At 45.2% G+C, this 19549-nt stretch overlaps 1 protein-coding gene across 8 annotated transcripts in view; it reads left to right on the top strand.

Moving 5' to 3' along the window:
* Positions 1-8745: 8745 nt before the first annotated feature.
* Positions 8746-19549, top strand: part of BBX (BBX high mobility group box domain containing) — a 150091-nt gene continuing 139287 nt past the window's right edge. For 4 of the 8 annotated variants that reach the window (XM_071433495.1, XM_071433497.1, XM_071433494.1 and 1 more), the window contains exons 1-2: positions 8813-8867; positions 12110-12182. The gene's annotated coding sequence lies outside the window, so the exon portion shown is untranslated. Of the gene's footprint in view, positions 8868-9284; positions 9420-9622; positions 9696-10551; positions 10610-12109; positions 12183-19549 lie in introns of those variants that run through there. The other 4 variants (XM_071433500.1, XM_071433492.1, XM_071433499.1 and 1 more) reach the window with 4 other exon arrangements.

Below are 19549 nucleotides of genomic sequence, written 5' to 3'. Positions count from 1 at the left end.
ATTACAGCTCCACAATCCAGCCTCGTGTAATCAGGTTCTGCCTGTATGAGGTTAGAGGCCTCCACAATGAAGCATTTCCATTCCCTGAAAAACAGCTGCATGTGGAATCAAGCAAGCAGATATTTTTACCCATACAATTTTCCTCTTGCCAGACAGCTGCTTGGGTTTTATTTGCTTTTTGTTTGTTTGCACATTTGTTTGTTTGTTTGTTTGTTTTTATGAGAATGTCCATAGGGAAATGTCATTTACACTTAATGTTTTTATTTACTTATTTTGATAGCAAATTCAAACAATTCAACAAAGATAAACGTTCTGCTTGGCACATGTTGCATAAGAAATAAGAAAAATTTCTAATGAAATTGTAAGGTGCAGGGGTTCCTGTCAAGTATGATATAAAATGCAAGCAGGATTTTTCCTTAAGGAACTAACACTTCCCACAGCAGTCAACACTCTGTGTGGTAAGGAAAGGAAACAGAAGAGGGTGCATGGTCACAGCTTCTGCTCCACTCATCTACACATGCCTGTTACACCTGCATGTGAGGATACAAAGATGCTGAGATCTAAATTGTACCAATGCCAGCAGAAGGGCAGAGTTCGAGGACTGCTCTGCATTGATTGACATGAATGTGATCCTTTCCAAGAACTTTTTCAGGGTTTAGTACAGCAGCCCTCTTAGAATGGGTTCACACAGCATTGCTTCTTTGCCTTTGAGTTTCTGGGGGCAGCCAGGGAGAGGCTTCATCTTTGTGGACAATTCAGCATCTTATTTCAGGCTTATTTATGAAATAGTGAAAGCAAAGAGAGCACTGCATACAAGCACTCAGAAGCACAACGAGAAAAATGATAATAAACTTAAAGCTATATAAGCAAATGTTACACAAACTAAATCCCCAATTCTTTCCATTAACAAAAATTTGGTATGTAACACTGGCTGAATGAGAAATCTCAGACCAGGTCTTCTCTCTAGCTGTTGCCATCTGTATTGCAAAATAAGAGATCCTGGCAAGTATTTACAAACTCATGATAGCAAGAGAAGATTCTGCAGTAGTGAATGAGCTCTATCACTGCTTTTCACACTGCCAGGATTTTGCTCACCAGCTGTAAAGTTTTGAAGCAAGAAGTGTGTCGCAACACAAAGCTCCAGCCTCACAACAAAGATGAAGAAGTGACAGACCTTTGAGGACAAAGTCACTTGTTTCTGGGCAGGTCTTTTTGGGAGAACCAAGATCATGCATAGGCTTAAGCCCATATGCATGAACAGTTCCCTCAAAGTCAACAGAAGATATATAAACCTTCCTTTACCCGGGACCTAGGTTTTAACGTAAGGAGTTCTAGTACCTTTAAAAATAAGGTTTTAATATGTGCAGAAAAAGTGGAGTGGAAGCAACGTTCATGTGGAAATTTAAGAATGAAGGGGAAAAAATTATTAATCTGAGCACTGCTGAGCATGCATGACTTGAGTTCTTCTCAGTAGGACTTCAATAGAGGCACAGATTTAAGGTTTCTTTATGAACACCCAGTTCATCACAGACCATAAATCTCACCATAGATCTCTGCATGCCTTCCACTAGGCAAATTTTCAAATTTTCAGTTTGAAAAAAATGCAGACATGGCAACAAAAACCACTGATTTTTCAAAGTGCTAGAAGTTAAAAAAAAAAAGACAACAGATCACTTGTGATATCCTGGACTGATTATTTTTCAAAATTTTTTGTTGAAAATTGACATTGAAGGCCATGAAAATGCTATGTTTCTCGTTGGAGCATTTTTAAGGATTTTTTAAAAATTTGAAACATGAAAATGCCTAAATTTGAAATCATTTGAAAATTTAAACTTTTGCATGCAGATATAGGTACTTCTACCTCCCCTTCCCTTCACAGACATAAATATAACCCCTCCAAACCAGCAACTTACAAAACTCACAATTTGAAAAGAAATGGCCTAGTACTATCAAACTGGTTTTTTGCTGATGGAGTTAAAATTTAACAAATGGATCAGCTCCACTTACATTTACAAAATTATAAAGAGACACAGCATTACAACCAGTGAAGGATTTAACTTCTTAGTGATACAGAGATTTCAACACAATCAAGCACTTGAGCTAGAGCTGCAGACAATCAGAACGGGGGAAATGCACATCTAGCACCAGTGTTTGAGGGCTAAACCAAGTAGGGCTGACAGAAAGACAGTGTGGAATTTGCCTGCTTTCTAGAGTAAAGTATCTTCCTTACTGCAGCACTTGGCACTGGGGAAAGCCACAGGAACCTGCTGACTTCAGGAAAAAGCCCCATTAAGAAGGCACACAGGAAGGTACATCATATATTTCCAAAAGAGCTAGTTCTTACAGGCTGGTCTGCCAACAATTCTCATGTTGGAACAGGGAGGAGCAGGAGAAAGTGCCCTTCTAAAGTTTCACCTTCTTCTCCATTTGAACCTAGTGGGACAGAAACAATGCAACGTTCTGATTTAATTTCCTCTCACAAGGCCTCTCACCTGGATGCACTGAAGCAGGGCACAGCCTTGATCCTGTAAGAATATTTATAGTAGGTGTCACTAGTCCAAGACATGAATTTTTATTCCTTCCTTTTTTTTCTCTAGAAGGCCTCAAGATCCATCCAGTTTTGCCCCCCACCCAACATCTTTCTTTAAAGCTGAAAATTTTAATTCCAAAAGCAATGCTTCTAAAAGGAAACACCAGATGTGGATCCCTGTCTTTGCATTCCTCTGGATTGGGTGATTTTTTCTCTTTGTTAGGAGCTGAGCCAGGACTTCTTCACGGTGTCCACTGTCTTCACTGTGTCACATAGCCACCACCTGAAGGAATAAAATTTTGATCTCTGCCTCTTTCCTCTCTCTTGCAGAGATGAACAAGATCCATAATGCTACATTTGCAGTGCTCTGTATTTCCCTAGATATAACAAGAGTCAAATATCTTGTCTTTGAGTAGTACAATGACTAATGCATGCTCTTGTTATTCAGGGTCAAATGGTCACTTGCTTTGTTTACTTTACAAATGGTAGCAACACTGTGTGGCCAAAAAAGCATGCTGTGGTCTCAGAATGAGCATAACTCCAGGCGTGGCAGTGGGGCAGTGAGACAAGCGTCTGGGAAGCTCACCAAGCTACAAGGATTCATGCTCGGACCTAGTGGATGCTGCTCATTCACTTGAATCACTACAGGCACTTGGCACTTGTCAAGCACAGACTCAACAACATCCTCTTCAGCTAAGCAGTGGCACTACCAGGCTAAGAAGTTTTTGCTCCTTGATTGTCCTCATTCTTCTAGACAGAAGTAAATACATATTTGTAAGGTAGCGTTGAGGTCTCTGGTGGTACTCTGGAGGTTGAAGAAAGACACTAGAACAGAGCTGTAGTTTCTTTAAAACACCATGAACATTTTTAGAAAAGGAATAATAAGCAAAAACAATAAATATTTGAATAATACCAGAAGCAGAAATATGAAAAAGAGACCCATGGGTGGAAGAGGAAAAAACCTACTTGATGGCACTAAAATGTAATAAGGGGCAAACAATCTAAAATTGAAATATGAGTTCCAATTACATTTTATGCTCAAAGCAGTTAAATATTATTGCAGTTTACATGAGGATTAAAGCAGAATTGTTGAAATTGGAAGTGTGGCATTGTGGGAAAGCTGCTATGCCTTGGCCGCACTTTTAACAGGGAAGGAATCCCATGTTACTGAGTGTGAATGACAGACCCACTGCTTTCGTATGTCATTGGCTATGGAAACTGACTTGCTTGCACTAGACTAACTCAAAAGGCTACACAACATCAGGCAGGTAGGTCTGACCTGATTTACATATTTTTGTACTGCAGTATACTTGTATAAAGACAAGAAAAATCTACTGAGTTTAGCAATTAGCAGACAATTGCTTCACTATTCTCGACATTGTATACTTCATGTACACTAAAATGGTTAGCTAATATATATTATTTTAACATATACCTATATGTCTTCCAGGGTCAGATGGAGGTTTTTACAGAGATGATAGACTCAAATGGATGTGGATGTTCTGGCTAGCCTATTATTCATTCCTTCTGAAACAGGAAAAAATGGTAAATTGTTCCTCAAGTTGTAGTTATATTTTTCTAATAAAGGGAGGCACTATGAAAGAAATCTCAGACCAGCAGAGAAAGAAATGGATGCAACAATGCACTGGAATTTAGAAGCTCAGATTTGATTTTTGACTTTGCTGCTTCCAAAGTGTGCGACTCCTGGCAAGTCATTCACCTGTCTGTTCCCCTTCCTACTCTTGTGTCTAATTTGTCAAATGAAAGTGGTAGCAGCTTAGGCCAGAGGTTGCTTGTAGGATCTAATGCTCTTAATGTCTGGTTCTGTTAAAGGGTTGCAGTTACTAATGCTCCTCCAGTAAAAAGAGGCATTAAAAAAAACCCAAACAAACCACTTGATAGGAGACAGTAGGAATTAGATAACTAGATGCACTAGTATAGAAAAACAACACTCAGAAGCAGAATCTCAAAATTATGAAGAAAGTACCCTGATTATTTTAATGTTGTGAAAGAACAGAGGTAAGGAATAGGAACAAAGAAATATAGTCAGAGTATAACTGTCCTCGTACAGAGAAACCAACAGAACAAGTTGGCCCTTTCTTTGACTGCAACAAACTTCTGTTGAGTTCTCAAGAAACTGAAAGTGGAGCTGAGGTTGGAACAATAGACTTCCTAGAAGTGTGCTTCTTGAAGAATGGCTGTCCTGCACTGATCCTGTGGCTCTGTTCCTACTCTGCAGTGAATATTCTGCAGCTTTAGTTCAGCTAAAATGCTTCCTCCCTTCACTGCTTGCACATAAATTGCTATTAATGTTACCATGTTATACAAGTGCATTGGGAAGGAAAATAGGCCCACTAATGCATTGTCCTTCTCCAGTGTTTTTTAACCTGGAGGATGCCATGCTATTCCATGGACTGTGGGTGGTCATAGGCCACAAGAAAAAAAACAACAGAGGTGGGACATGCTCCATAAGGCTGCATTTGCCTCACCCTTTCTTCCCCATGCTTCTCCCCAGGCTGTGTGCAAAGCTTAACGCAGATAAAGCATATGCTCCCAGAGTTGCCTTATGGCCTTCCTTCCCCGCTCACATGACAACAGTCACTTGTAGTCAGCCATGGTAGCAGCTCAAAGGGATCCAGGGCCTGCAGGCTCAGGCTGCAGCTGGCTAGTCCAAGCTTCCTTTTTATTATGGGAATAAATTTACACTGGCCATGGAACACACATCTACCTCAGTCCAGAAGAGCTACCAGTGGACAGGTCAGTTCCACAGGCAGCAGGTAGATTCTGCCCTGGGCAGGAGAAGAAGAGAAGATGGTAATTAAGGATCCAACTCGGTTCCCTCCCCAACACTACTGAGCTCCATGGCAGGTCACAAAGGAGGGGAGTTAAAAATATACATATATGGTATAAATTGCTATTATTTATTTTAATACTACTATTTTTTCCTGTTATCCCTAAATAAGAACAAAGTGAATGGAAATATTTTTTCTCTCTTGATAGACCACAAACACGTCTTTCATGGTGTGCCATGGGTTAATTAGGAGGGGACATGCAGTTGAGAGGGAGATACTCTGCTGCCAGTTTAGCGCAAAGCAGGCAAACCCAGATGAACTCACACAAATTCCATGGACGTGCAACTTGTCCCAAATCCCACTGTGCATGCAACAGAGCGAATGCTTTATCTGAGCTGAACTGCACCGACTTTAGTGCAGGCTGGCTGTGCACAGCAGCCCATGTGAGCCTGCCACAAGGTAGGGTCAGGGCATTACTCTCAAAAACTAATACGAATTACACACAAGTGACAGAAAAGTCCCATCTGATGACACAAGTTTTTGCAGAAAAATCTAGAAATGCAACTTGTGTGGAGTTCTAAAATACTAATCAGCAAGCAACTAAAAAAATTTCAGCACTTGCTGTCTTGCTGTCCCTTGAAAAATTCCTCAGAGACACTTGCTAACACCTCAAAACTCTTTATAACAGTGGCTGATGAAAGCCAGAAGTATCTCCAAGTGGGCATAAAAAGAGATTAATTTGCTTGAAATCATATACAAAAAAATAGAAACCCAGAAATATTTACTATCCTCTCCCTGTCTTCTCTTCATGACTTCAGTGTTGGCAAAAGGTCCTGTATTGACAACCCAAGAAAATACAGTTCTCTCTTTCACTATGGACAGAATAAATCAAAGGCAGTGGAAATGCAAACATTCTGTTTTCTGAACATACTAGCATACCTCAGCTTACTCATCTCTCTTAGAGGGTGAAAAAATCCTGGTGCTTCTACGGACCTAATAGGTGGCCTGCCATGCAACTAACTCACAAGCCATTTGTAACTGTATGAAGCAGACACAAAACACAATTGTTCTACTTAGGAGCATTGTATATCCATTTTGTACAGCTGTAAAAAACTACATTACATGCAAGGTGTCCTTATCTTGGCCTCTTTTCTGAAAGAGCCAACAAAGGTATCAAGTGTAATAGAGAGATCTGTTAACAACAAAATAAAACAACCTTTAAAATGAGGTTCATGTATACTGTCAAGTGCCTACATCACTTATATTGCTCAGTAATTACCTGCTTTGACAGGATTTTAGCAATGAAGAGGTATGAGAGGCTCCATGGTGTGGTGTTATTAATATGGCTAAAAGAATCCAGGACACTAATAGCACTAATACTGACATGTAAGAAACTACACCATGGAAGTTTTAACTATCTGCATTAGGCCTCTTACTCTTGCCAGCAACTGTTTATGCATACAGAAAAGATGCTGCTTACCCACTACTGCAAAGTACTGCACAATCTGGAAATGATAGGAGGAAGCTCTGCCTAAAAATTAGGCCAACCTTTTTATATGTGACTAATGAAATGTGTGTGCCTTCACTTGCCAGTGTCCCAGCCTCTGACACCTGACATGCACCTGACTTCCAGTAGATAGATGGTCAGCTCTGCCTTCTTAGCAATGAAAATGAAATACTGAAGTAGAATGCATTAATTACAAGAATATGTTTATGCTGTTATTTTTATATTATTCAGGCACTGACAAACACACCCCTGCTTACAATAAACAAGAGGGTGGGGCATTTACAATACTTTTGTCACATCTTAAGAAAAAATGTGCAGGCTAATTTAAAATGCTTTCTCAGAAACATGGATACAATTTAGTTTTCTAATATGAGCTTATACTTTACTGCACTGCATTATTCAGACATAAGAAATATTATTTCATGGTTATTTAACATAATTCTGCCATACTGAGAAAATGGGTTGGGGAAGGACAGAAGAGTAGACAAGCCATGGAAAGATGCTGGAATTAACCATATTACATTGGAAAAAAGCACAGGACTGAGAACATATGAAATAAACTCTGCAACATCCTTGGATGTGTAAAGTCAAAATGAAACACAAACATTGCTTTCCTATTGGAAAAAAAATGACTACATTTCCGTTGTTATTATGACTATTATTTCTTAATTTATTATTAAATAAACTATTATTTCTTTATTTATTATTAAATAAACTTAACTATTATTTTCTTATTAGAACTATTTTTTTAATATCACAATTGCTGACTGGAAGTCAGCATCCTGCCTAGAGACAGAGCCACACAAAAAAATTAGTTCTTCCTAACTCTAAGAATAAATGCCATGTGTCTTCTGTGTAAAAACCATGAGGGTCTCACGTTGCATATATTCAAGCCCTCGCGAACTTTAATACACAGGGTCAGTGTACGCTGTATGCTTCCACACTGTGTTTCATTTCTGTGGTGGTAGGGAGCTTCTCCCAGAAAGTTGGACTACACTTCCAACACCCATCAGCACAATCGCCATGCAGCCACACAAAAGCTGCTGGCCTCACACTGTCGCTTTGTGCATATCAGCCCGTCAGCCACAGAAATTCTCAAATGAATTTCACATCCATGTGTTAGGTACGGTCCGCGAGTGCAGGGCAGAGGACCGGGCAGGACACGGAGCGTGGCGCGGACCCCAGCGTTATACTCGGCTAGTTCTGCCAACAGAGCGATCTCTATGGGAAGCCGATGTGAAGCCGGCCGTGCTGTCGATGCTGGCCCGGTGAGGGCCTCTCCGCCACGCCTGGGCGAGGATTCCTACGACAGGGGGCACCGCCCGGAGCTCCGCCGTATCCCCGCGCGGCGCCGCTGCCTGAATCCCCCTCGCCGGGTCAGGGGGCAGCGCCGGCCCGGCCCGTCCGCCCGCGGGCCGCGGGGATGCCTGCCCGTGTTTACCGCCCCAGCAGGGGCTGCGCGGATGCGCTGCTGCCTCCCGCAACTTCTGGCTCGCCGTGCCGTGGCCTCTGAATGAAACTCGCCCAACTCGGCCGAGTAAGTTATCGGGAGGCTGCTCGGGGTGCGCCGGGCCGGGCCGAGCCCGCACCCCGCTACCCCGCGGCACTGCCCAGGGCAGACGTAGTTTACTCTCGCGGCGCTGCCCGAGCGGCCAATGGACAGTGGCTGCCGGCGCTGTGGCCGCCACGGCTCCGCGCTGCCCCGGGCGGCCCCCGCTCCCTACCCCGCTCCGGCACCACCGCCGGGGGCTCCGCGAACCCTGAGAGGGGCAGCGCGGCGATCTTTGTGTGTGTGTGCGGGCAGTGTGTGCGCCGGCGGCTCCCTCGCGGGCCGCGGGTGTAACGGCAGCGCTGAGTGGCCGGCGGGCCCGTCGCTCAGCGCGCCGGCCAATGGCGGGGCGCCTTATATCGCGGGGAGTGTTGTGGCGCTGCCCGGGTTGCATGGCTCTGTGTGGAGCCGCGTTCCGCGGGCGCCGAGGCGGAGGGGCTGCGCTGCGAGCCGCGTCCGGCCCAGCGGCGCGGTGCGCACCCCGCCGAGGTGAGTGCCCCCGCCGGCAGACCCGCACCGGGCAGGCGGGCGGAGATGGGCAGCGGCAGGGAGGGAGAGATAGGGAAAGGGGTGCCCTCGCCCCACGCTTTACGCTCCGCGCCCCAGTGGCGGAGCAGCCCCCCGCACCCCTCCTGCGGCGCTGGCGGACGGGAGGGAGGCGCGGAGCTTCCCCTGCCCGGCGCGGCGGCTGCCGCGGCTCCCAGTCACTTTTCCTCCCTCTTACCAGCCCTGCCTTCGTTTTGAAAGTTTGGGCAGCGGAGGACGGGTGGGTTGGTGCCGCCAGCCCTCCGCCCGGCCGGCAGGGTAGGGGTGACCGGGGGTATGTGACGGGGAGGGGGCCAAGTGGATCGCGGTACAGCGCAGGGCATTTAAAACACCAGCGAGCTGAGCCCGAGAGGCGGCGGGGGTAGGCCAGCCAGTGCCAGGCTGCGTTTGAAACCAGGCACCTCTCGCCGCCACAGAGAGAGGCAAGAGCAGCGGCGGAGAGAGGAAGGGGAAGGAGGGCGAGGAGGAGGAGGGATGGCCACCGGCCGCCGCTCGGTGCGTTCCTCCGGGGGGACTTGACAGGGAAATCGCGGCAGACAGAAACGAAACTTCATCCCGAGGGGCGGCGAGGCGCGGGGGAGAGTGCGCGGATCGGTATCGGCTGCCGCCGGCCTGGGGGGCTCCGCGCCGCCGGGAGAAAGGGCGGGGGGGATATAAAACCGGAGAGGGGGAAGCAGCCGATCCAGCGGCCGCACGGGGAGCGGGAGGAAAAACCCCGGCGCCGACCCCGACAACAACAGCGGCGGCCGGGCTCGGCCGGAGAGTTGGGCTGTGCGTTTTCCGGTAGTCATCGGCGATGCACCCGGGGCGGCGGCGGCCCCGGTGGGCAGCGGGGGGGCGGGCTGGCGGGCGGCCCTGCCGGAGTTTCGCGTGGATGCGGGATTATGTTGTGTCAATAAGTTTAAGGTGGAGAGGGAGGAAGGGAGGGAGGGAGGAAGGCGGGCGGGGGCCGGGGGGAGGTGGCGGCAGGCCTCGGCCGCGCGAAGTCCTATTTCTGAAGGTAAGTTGTGACATTGGGTGGTCGCGATGACAGAAAACTTGGCGAGGGGCGCCTTGGGGAGGGGGCGGCTGCCTCGGGGGGGTCTCTCTCGGCCGCCGGGAGCCGGATGGGTGCTCGGCTGTTATTTGCTGCTGCGAGATCGGGTCGCTGGTAAATTACAGAAAGCAGCCCTCCTCCTCCTCCTCCCCCGCTCCCCGCCAGGCGCTTCGCTCTTCCTCCTCTCGGGTTTATTTGCAATGTATGAAACTTGCATAGATGTGAGGACAGCCGATCCAGTGTGGGTTTGCGAGGAGGAGGAGGAGGACGGGGAAGGAAGGGTTGGAGGCAGGGGAGAAGGAGGCAGTCGCGTTAATCCCGGGCGCCGCACGGCAGCAGGTTTGCGTTAGGAATATCGGTGGCAGCCCGCTGCCGCCGCTGAATGAGGAAGGTAAAACGAAGCGATGCGAGAGCCGCCGAGGCGACATGCACGGCGGCGGGGCGAGAGGCACCGGCAGGCGGCTGCCCGCCCCCTCCCTCCCTGCCTGCTGCCTCCTCCCTCCCTCCCCGCCGGGGCGGGGAAGGACCGTGCCCGGGTCTCCCCCGCTCGCCGCCAGCCGAGCCGGGGGGCCGCGGGGCTTTAACCGTGTGCGGGGCGGATTCGCCACTTTTTCCGGGGAAGGCCCGCGGTTAAAAGTTTTCTGCGGAGGTGAGTGTGTGCGGGGAGGCCGGGGCGCCGCCAGGCCGGCGGTGGTCACTCGGGCCTGGGGCGCCGAAACCATTGCCCGTCCTGCTGGTGACACGTCCAAGTCCCGCAACCCGGCGGGGCGGCGGAGGGGCCCGGCTCGGCCGCCGGGGCAGGGACGGGGTGCCGGTCTCCATGTGGGCTCTCCCGGCGGCGGCACCTCCTCCCCGGTGGCAGCGGCGGCGGCAGCAGCGGGATCATCGCCCGGGCCCGCGGGGAGGAGGAGGGGAGCAGCAGGGAGGTGTTTGCTGCCAGCCTGCCTCGCCGGAGCCCGCCGGGGAGGGCAGCTGGGAGGGCCGGGGAGCCCCCCGCGCCGCCGCCCCTTCCCTGCGCGCCCGCCCGCCCCCAAAGGTGTTGTGCAGACTTTTCCCCCGGGAGGGTGAGATTTATGCGCTGCATTATTGCTCCTCTCCTCCCCCCTCAAAGCAAGATGGACTCTCTCGTCTCTCTCTCTCACTCACTCTCTCCCTCTCTCTCGTTCTCTCCCCCTCTCCCTGTGTCTTGTCAGCCTTCAAGATCGACATTTTGTAACTAGGATGCAAACTTGATGGTGACCGGGGGCGGGGGGCGAGGAGGGGAGACGGGAAAACCCTGGGTCACGGCGGTCTTTCTCCATATTTAATACCTTTTCTTTCCACCCCACCCCGGAGCCCGGATTCCGGTGGCCCTACACTTTGCACGGGCGAGGGTGGGCGGAGGGCGGGCGGCGGCTGCGAGCGCCGCTCCCCCCGCGGCGGCCGGGGGTCGCTCCCCGCGGGCTGCGGTGGCGGAGGGGCGGCTGGGCGGCCGCAGCACTCCGGGCGGCTCGGCTGGGCTCTGCCGGGGGGCAGCGGGCATTACCTGAAACTGTGCTCCAGCCTTGCAGCCTTCGTCCGTCGCTCTGTCTGTCTGTCTCTTTCCCCTGGTCGTTCTCGTACCTGCGGTCTGGCGGCTTATTCTTCTTGTTAATTTTTGCGTTGTTTGGCTTATCCACGCGCGGGGATTGATCGCTCACTTGTGTAAGTTCCCGGGGGTTATTGTTATGTATGCCTCCTTGCAGATGGTGGTCAACTTTCTGCCTTTTATTTTGATAGTACATGCGAGTATCACTGTGTGTGCGTGTAAATAATTACGTGATGCATCTCTGTGTGTATGTATGTGGGTCTGTGCGCTCTCATAAACATGCATCCGTGTGAGAGAGAGAGAGAGACAGAGGAAGAACAGCCCACCCTGCTGATGCACACTCAGATGATTTGCTCCATTTGCCCACTCCTAATGCCCTCTAAAGACACGGTGCATCTTTTGTTTGCTCCTTACGGTTTCCTGCGACTGTCATCTTGTTTTAATGACAGCTTAGCTGGGATGGGGGTGAGGAGGAAGCAAGTTTCAAGTTTTGGGATCTCTCCTCTTGTTGGCGATGTGGTGAGTTGCAATATTGTAAAATCATGGTGTGCTGATGATGTGCCTTTATTTGATACTTTATAGGTCACTATCACATGACAAAGACTTTGAGACAGCTTCATCTTCGTCTGTCTGTAATTTCCATTTGCCTTTCTGGGTAAGTATGTGAACTGTACACATGAAAAAAGAACTTGGTTGTTGTTGATAAGATAGAGGTCCTCATGCTGCCTCTTTATATGAGGAAGATGCTTGTTCTGGTTTTAGCACCTCAGAAAACATGTCTTCTCCAGGTGCTAATAGCTACTGCTAGAATACAAAGTTTGTATGTAGGGGTTCCTCCAAGTAACCTGGAAATTAAAAGGTTGTGCATATTTGGAGCTCTCTTTGCTTATTTTTTTTTTAGTGGTGTTTTTTTTCCCTTAAACTTTGTAAAGACAACCAGCTGATTGACTTAGGGCAAAAGTTTTAGACCAAAGTAACATTAGAATATGCAAAGTGTAACACACAGGTCGAAAATGTAATGAGCATGTAAAGTCCTTTTAAAATTCAGTGATAGAAAAGTTTGAGAATGTAAACTGAATAGGTAATTAGAAAACTCTGAAGGTCAAGAATCAATGACAAGTTTAGCAGAACTGTAATGCTGATGCAACAGGAGTTTCTTCAGTTTTAACACGTAAACTGAGAGCTAATTAGAGTTCCATCCATGCTCATTCTGTGTCACTGTTTTTACTTTTGGCATTGATGAATGCAGATACCAATCAATTTAAAATATGTATCTTAGTGACTAATTTACTAGTATTCCTACATTTTCAGGTACACAGCAATTTTTTTTTAATCTGCATGCTGGGAAAAGTTATGATAACTTTTGAGGGGTTTGACACCTTTTAAGCTGAAGTAGAAGTGGTAGTTTAAAGAAGAGGTTCTAAACTTTTGGGGTCGCATTTAAAAATGGCATAAAATGAGTGGCATTTGGAGCACTTCTCATACAATTGCCCATGCTGTCACTGACCTGCATTTGGCCCAAAATGGGAAGTGGGAGGTAGCATATCTTCTTGGTACTATTCTGCACATAATTAAAAACAAGACAGGACATGTATTTGGGGTAAGCTTAGTACTCATAAATGCAAATGATTAACAACATACTCCTGACCTTTTGCAGGCAGTGTATAGCAGACATAGGATAAGTGACGGTCCCAAACATGCTGACTTGAAGGGGGCTGTTGGGAGCAGCTGTTCTGGTATGATATTATAACCACAAAGCTAGTGTTAAGGCTGGGGTAACCACTGTGGGCAGTTGGTTTGAAGGGAGAATTCTGCTGTTCTCCAGTTCCTGCAGATTTACACTCAAATTTCAGGTTTTTGGATTTTGTATGCGATGTGGTTAGTATGTGCAGGTCTCAGAGTATAAACACCAAATTCAATTACTGAATTTTTTTGTGACAAACTAGTTGCATAGGAGAATATTGCTTTTGGTTTTATAGTATTACTGACAAGGATTGTGTTCTGTGAAGAGTAATTTTTGCAAGTTTTTTCTAAGTAAAAATGCTTGTGGAAATTCAAAACTGGCAGATAGGCTTCAAAATGTTGATCAGGGCTGAATACAAATGGTCTGATTTCTGAGCTTAATTTTCTGTGTTTTCAGTTAAGAGCCACATGAGAGTGCTGTAAGTGCTATGGACATTTTATTTATTTCAAGTAATAGTAAAGGATACTGAACAAGAATAGCTCGGAGACCTTGACTCAGGTCTTGAGTCATTATCTGGTTTTAGTTTTGTTATGAAGTCTTTCGGATGCATGGAATGTCGATCTGGCAGTGAAGTGGTGATCATAATCTTCCCACACTTGGGGGACCTTGGTTTTGTGCATCGTGCTAAATGTATGTCTCACCTGATGTTGAACTGGCTTGAACAAAGAAAAGGGTAAGGTACCATTTTTACCAAAAAAGCATAATAGGAGCTTTAGAGGAAGAGAAGAAATACGTTTCCTTGTAGCTTAAAAAAAAAGGCAATGAAAATAATGTGCCTAGTTAAGGTGAGAATAGAGGTGTTGTTAGGTTTGTCCATGACTAGAAATCTCTGTTTACTTTAGGGAGTTTTTATTTTGGTGAAAGGGAAGATTTCTTTTGTTACACATTCTCACTAAAGTAACTGTTCATGGCTGGATTTTAGTCATTCAGTCCTGACATACAGGAGTTCTGGTTTGCTTGGTGAGTGCCGTTGCAGGGCTGGTGTGTCACAAGATAGAAGGTGATGAGCTGCTTTGCAGGGGGCCTTGTGGATGTTTCAAAAATTGGCCCAAGCTCTCAAAAGTTTGTTGCACACTACTGTCCCTCTTGACACAGCAAGCTGCTAAACCATGTCAAGCAGGCATGTAATTTAGCGGAAACGTAACTGGTTTCTGTGTGGAGGTAAACTCAGAGTATTTAAGACGCTTGCCCTTGACCCTTTGGAGTTTTTTGGGGGCTGCTTGCTGTAAGCTTATTGCCTGCAAAACTTCCATTGGCTTCTGCAGGAGGTTTATTTAGGAAAGGAGTGTAGGAGTGATGGTGAGAGGAATTTGTCCATGTTTATTTTTCCCTTCAAGGAAGAAAACCTTTCTCTTTCATAGCTGTTGTGTGAATAATTAAAGACATTAAATGTCAGTTTTCCACATAAAATATCAGAGGTAATCATGCCATTATTTTATAACTAATGTTTTTCCTGTTCATCCGGAATGCTCTTAATACACTTTGTTCGTAAATTAGTGGTTCTGTAATTGGCAATCCTGTAAGCATGTGAATATCTTGAAGCAGATGACAAGTCTTGTTAAATTCACTGGTATGATTGCCCACATTCAGAGCTTAAAGTTCTTCCAGGTTGCTGCCACTCATGGTCTAGGGGCTGAGGATGCGCAGTGTCTCTGGAGCTCATGAACATGGCATTAGGCAGGGCAGTCCTCTGGCACAGAGTTGGGGAAAGAGTGGTGTGAAGAGAGGAGAACTTGACTGAATGAGCTGGGCTGAGGTGCTCTTCCACCGCATGCGGTGGTGGAAAAGGTGCAGGTAAGGTTGATGAGACCTGTGGTGTGCAAGGCACTGCTGTGATGTGAAGTTTGTAAATACACCTGCAGTGAAATTTGGATGCCTGGGAGGTAGGACGCTGCTTCTCTTTCAACAGTACATGGCTTGTGTAGTGCTCAGATCCCCCTCTTTATCCGAAGGTGGTTCCTTGGTGGAGGAAGGTACTATAAATTAAAATAGGAGCTGAAGTAAAACTCTCATTTTATTTTTTGAGTGTGTTGCAGGGTGTCTCTGTGAGCTCTGGCAAGTGATGTAGTCAAAACCAGAAGCTGCTTTCCAAATTTTGGACCCAAGTTGGACTTCATGTGCCCTGTCATGATGATGGCCTGCTGTGGCCACCAGTGGAATCAGCAGCACAGCTTTGGCCTGCTGATGGCTTCCAAGGTTTTTACTTTTAGAAGCATAGCCTTCTGTCCCTTGGTCACTTCTAAATGGAGAGTGACAGTACTTCCCTCTATCATTAAATCATATGGCACCTCTATATTGGAACAGTTTTCATGAGTGATTTAAGTTTTTCAAAGCAGTATAGATACTGTTGTAGCTTACTGTAAACTTCAAAATTTATGTTTTCATTATTATTTAGGGGTCTATAAAGCTGGATTGAACTTATTATCATATGTATTTCAAAATATTCTTGAAAAGAAATAGGTTAAAGTTATCTTTCTAACTTCTGTAGTGTTATTTCTTTTCCTTGTACCATCCCTTTCCTGGAGTATTATTGCCAGAAGCCTTTTTCTTCAGTTTCATGTCAAAAGATTATTAGGACTTACTTCCTTTTTATTATTTTGGTTTTGGTTTTTTTTTAAGATCACTAATGATACAGTGTTTCTGTCTGAGAGTAATGGGGTGAGTGTGGTCCTGGTGGACATGGGAATTTCACAAAAGACTCCTACCATTTTGGGTAGTTTTGGAAAGGGTAATATCTGAACCAGCCTAAGGATTACTCTGAATTTAAAAATGGCTTGATGGGCTGCTGTTTTGCATTGCTTGAAAAAGAAAAAAGGCACGTGTTATTTTCTCAAGAATAGTGATATTATTAATAATTGGCAATTGTAGGCCTTGCCTTATTTATGTACTTCTGTCCTGTTTGGTGAAGTACACAAGCCATACTGTAATCACACACCTCAAGATCAGGAACAATCATTTTTTTCCCAGTTTTAGACATCTGAGATAAAAAGCTGCGAAGGAGCGTAGGCTTTCCTGCAGTCACTTAGCAGGTTAGCAGTAGCAGGGAATGGAATAAAATCTGCATCTGACTCCTTAGTTTTGTGTCCTTTCCCTTGCTCTGAAACTTTCCTGATAAGTGCTTCTCTTGAGATGTGAGTAGACTCACTGAATTCTGTGCCACTTGGACATCTTCTGCCAATACTCCACTTTCATTCATAATGCTGTTTAAAAAAAATCCCACCTTCAGAATGTTGTGAAGTTACTGACTTACAATTTGGTTATATTTATTGACAAGACAGTGTAAAGTAGGAGGAGAGCTTACTTAAGAGCTTTTGCCAGTAAACATGGTATTTAAACTGCTGTTTATTGCAGTATTTATTACCCCTATTTATTTAATACTAACTTGGTAAAGTTAATGCAAGGAAGAAAATGATTCTTCATAGTGATGTTTTTAAAATGTGATTAATGTGAAATAGTTCTTCACAATTAAATTATTTTTTCATATTCATAATCTAATGTAAAATGACAACTGATTTTCTTATAAAACATGGAATTGACAGAAGCAACTACTTTGGCACTCTGGCAGTATTGTAGTAGAGTAACTTGCTTACTGTAGTTTTATTTCTAGAAATGGTAAACATATGTAAGATTTTCACATTTGCTGTTTACCGGTGTTTTGTTACTCAAAATAAAAATTTGATGTAAAAATTGGAGGTGTATTTGAGGAGTAAAGCACACTTTACTTAATGCCTGTGTGTAGACCTATTTGTAGTGTTTTCACAATGGTAGCAGTGTTTTATTATTTCTAATAAATTTAATTACCTAAAAAATTAATCAACAAAGAGGAAAAACATGGTTTTGACACTTTCCAGTGTTGGTGTTTTTCCTTTATAGCACACAAATGCATAATGTAATAGCAAGTCCTTATGAGCGTGGACAATTCAGCATGTGAAAATAAACTGGCTTCAGGCATATCTGAGTACAAAGAAACCTAGTACAACAACATTTCAATTTTTAGCGAGGGAAAGGAAAGTTAACAGGATTTTATGAGGCTGCACTAAGAAAATCAGTTGCTTAGGAAGCATGGAATTTTTATTGTCAGAAATCTTTCACGTGGGTGTCTCTAAATAAGACATTTTATAAAATGTAGCAAATGCTGAAAGTAAGAAGCAGCATTTTATTGACCCTTAATGTCACAGAGCCTCATTCAGCAAAGATAAAAATAATTCAGTGGACTAGCACAACATGGGATCTATGGAACTTAATGCAAGTGGAAGCTCTCTTGACAAGAAGCTTATCAAGCCCTGTCTACACCTTCCCTTTCTGAGGGAAAGTGGGAAGGTGTCTTCCCTCTGGCTGTGTGGTGTTTTGTTTGAGGGTTTATCACGTTTTCTTTCTGAAAGGCATTATGTGTGTAGCAAATTGTCTGCTTTGAGACATTGTGGAATGCCCCTAACTGCTTCCCGGCTATGGGATCGCTCTCTTCTTGCACAGGTGTAGGAACAAGAAGATTTCTGCCACCCTCACTCCTGGGAGGGGCTTTGTCCTGTGCTTCTGAAACCCCAGGGTCCCCAAGGCAGGACTAGGCACATGCATTGAAGGCCTGCTACTCGGTTCTGTTCCTGAGAACTGAGCTGGCCTGTTGCAGGATTCAAGTGAGGAAGTCTTAAGCCTGGTCCTGTGCACTGGTGAGCTGGGTAAAGGATTGGTGACTGTACTGTGCTGCAGAGTGTCAGGCAATGTTTCAGTGTTTGATGGCTTTCAATCAATACCTTTCACTTCATTCCCCAATATGTTTTTTCTGCTGGCTACATAAGGACTTTTAAACTTAAATCTTGTTAGAAGTTGTCCATCTTTTTGTTTTGAATATTTTGTTTTTCATTTGTACTCATGCCTTGCACAGTCAAGAGGTACCCACCAATGGGAGTGGGGAAAGCATGTCACACAGTAATAGTTAGGATTACGTCTCTTGCAGTAGAATGGTACATCTTCCCTCTGCAGCCTGTGTGTTCTTCTATGAAACAAATAATTCTAAGTTTTTGTTTGTGTATGTGAGAGAATGCATTGTTTTGTGGTTGGCAAAGCAATGTTTAAGAGAGACTTCAAGAGAAATTTGAAGGTGAAGCTGGATAAAGAAAACATTAGATGAGAATGGAAGGACTGAGGGAGGACTTGATTTCTTACTTCATTTCATTTTTGTGGGTGGCTGTGTTTGGGTTTGCTTTCCTTAAGTGGTGGTCTTTGAGCCACATCCTGCCTACAGTGAACTACAGTCGGCAACATCATGCTGACTTATGGGGGAAGCACAGGAGCATCAGTTTCTCTGAACCTCATGGCTGAAGAACCTGATCCTGCAGTTACAATTGTACAGGTGAATTCCTGAACAAAAAGCCAGAACCAGACCTGCATCATCAGCAATGTGCACCCTTTTGCTGGTTTGCTGGCTGAAGTTCTGGTGGCCTGTAATTCCTCAGGAAAGATGCAGATTTCACATTATCCTTAGTTATTGATGTGCAGATAGTCCTGTCAGGGACTGGCACCTGTTGTACTCACAAACTTACAGGCCATCCCTGACCTGATGGTGAGCTGGGAATAGAGAGAGACATTGCTGAAACATGCAGAGTTCCTGTAAATGAGAAGAGAGTGGAAGAGCATGAAGTGTGAGAATGCCATTTTGTAGATGATAAGTCTTCTGGCATGTAAGCCATTTTGTTCAAGTATGTTTGCTTCACAAGTTGGCTGTCTGTCTAGGGAAAGAAAGCATTCTGATGTACTTCAAATCAATGGGCAGAGATGATAGATTTGGAAAGAAGTACCACTTTCACCTCCACTTCTTTGGTAAAGCTATCTTCAGCTGTTCTTTCTCTTTCCAAAAGGTTTCTTTATATCCAAATTTCATGCAGAGTAGTGTAAACTTCTTGCCTAGCTCAGTTCTAATCAGTCAGTGTTCCATGCAGACTTGTGAGTTCCAGGGTCTAGCTTTTGTTTGGATATATGTGTAATTCTTTTTCTTATTTAAGTTTCTTTATTTGTATTCCCTCTAATTTGTTTGAGATGCTCTTTCATACATTGTGTTAAACATCAATCATCAAGTGCTCATAATGTATTTTGAAACAAGTATGCAAAATTGCAGCATGATCCTGCACTGATTACAGAACTATAGCATATGAATTAATAAGAAAATAAAACCAGCATAATTAATTTCCAGCTGCTTTTGGAGAAACAGAGGTGTTTATAGGGGGAAATTTGGTGTGTGTAAATTAAAGAATGACAAAGCTGGTAGCAAATATATTAATGCA

The sequence above is a fragment of the Agelaius tricolor genome, unplaced genomic scaffold (genome assembly GCF_023055355.1).
Source record: "Agelaius tricolor isolate 1412-34295 unplaced genomic scaffold, bAgeTri1.0.p SCAF_9, whole genome shotgun sequence".
Taxonomy (NCBI): domain Eukaryota; kingdom Metazoa; phylum Chordata; class Aves; order Passeriformes; family Icteridae; genus Agelaius; species Agelaius tricolor.
The sequence above is the reverse complement of the archived record's forward strand: the minus strand, read 5'-3'. Positions and strand labels throughout refer to the sequence as shown.